This window comes from Propithecus coquereli, unplaced genomic scaffold (assembly GCF_000956105.1).
Source record: "Propithecus coquereli isolate 6110/MARCELLA unplaced genomic scaffold, Pcoq_1.0 Scaffold560, whole genome shotgun sequence".
Lineage (NCBI taxonomy): Eukaryota > Metazoa > Chordata > Mammalia > Primates > Indriidae > Propithecus > Propithecus coquereli.
In genome coordinates, this window is record NW_012151508.1 from 249,956 (window position 1) to 251,584 (window position 1,629).

Consider the following 1,629-nt stretch of genomic DNA (forward strand, 5'->3'; position numbering starts at 1 on the left):
TTTTTAGAGACATAGGGTCTCACTCTGCTGCCCAGGCTGGAGTGCAGTGGCATGATCATAGCTCATTGCAGCCTTGAACTCCTGGGCTCAGGCATTCTTCCTGGCTCAGCCTCCCAAGTAGCTATGGCTACAAGTATGCACCACTGCGTCCTGCTAATTTTTTTTCTTTTTGTAGAGACAGGGTCTCACCGTGTTGCCCAGGATGGTCTGGAACTCCTGGCCTCAAGTGATCCTCCCACCTTGGCCTCCCAAAGTGCTGGGATTGCAGACATGAGCCACCACGCCCTCTTCCATTGTTTTATTATGTGCAAAGCGATAGAAGAGATTATCTCTGCTTAGTGAAATTTAGATGTAGGCAGAACCTTAAAAACTGACAGGCTAAACTTTGGCCAGGAAATCAGGTACCGACCATGCAGAGGAGTACGTGGCGGCGGCTTTTACCCAGCGCCTCTGCTGAGTGCCCTCAGTCGCCCTGGAGATGGCTCTTCCAGCAATGGCTCTTAGAGGCCTGCTGCTAGGCTCAGCTCAGCTCAGCTCAGCTCCTCCGACCCTCGTCTAGCCCACAGATGGCATTTCTCATCTCACCAAGAGGCGGTGCTCAGGGGAGATGCACCTCCTCCCTCTGCCTGCCTGTTCCAGGCCTTCTGTCTCGGCCCCTGAGTCTGTTCACACTGAATGCCTCTGTTCTCCAGTCCTCCCTGAGGCTTCAGCCCCTGCAGTCTCCCCTTGTCGCTGTGACTTTCCAGGGGCCAGAGTCACAGACGCTTTTCTGTCCCCTCTTGACCTCTCCGGGGTGTTCGGCACAGCTCCCTCCTCGGAGGCTTCTGTCGTGGTTTCTGAGGGTGCCTTCCCTGGCGCACCTCCTGGCCGTTCCTTTCCCAACATCTGCTGCCTTGGCTGGGGCCACCGCTGGGTGCAGGTGGCAGCAATGAGGTGACTCTCTAGTCCAGACTCCTTTGCTCAGCTCCAGTCTGTGCCGTCACTGCCTATAGTACCTTTTCTCCGGATGCTCCCTTAGTTCTCTCAAACTCGGTGTGTTACAAAACCAAACTCTACCCACCCGCCTTACTTAGAAATAAATGAACAACAGCCCAGGCTCCTTCAGTGTAAAAGGTCCTTCGCGGTCACGACCCTGCTCGCGTCTCCAGCCTCTCCGCGCACCTCCACCGCCTTTCTCCGGGCGTGGCAGCTGAGACTTGGCTGCTCTCTCGGATCTTCTCTTCACACGTGGAATTCTCTTAGCCTGACAAATTCCTTGTCCTCCCGAGGCCCCTGCGCATGTGGGAATGCTGATTGCTTCAAGACTCAGTTTAGGAAGTCTCACCAGACTTGGGTTGAGTCTCAGCTCTGCCACGTCCCCATGTGGCTGGGCGTTGTGAGGCCTGGCTGAGCCTTAATCCCATCAGATGTAAAACATTAACAAAGTCTGGTTAGGGGTGTTGAAAGAATGAGAATTCATGAGTGAGGAGTGCCTTGCACATAGTGGATTCTCACATGTTCCTGAAACCCGTTTGTGATGAAACAGGATGTTCGGGTTCTCGTAGGACGTGAGCTTGATGTGATCGTCTGCTTCTGTTAGAATTCCTGGGGGTTAGATGCCATGGGCCAGAGCTCGAAGGCGGGAGGAGA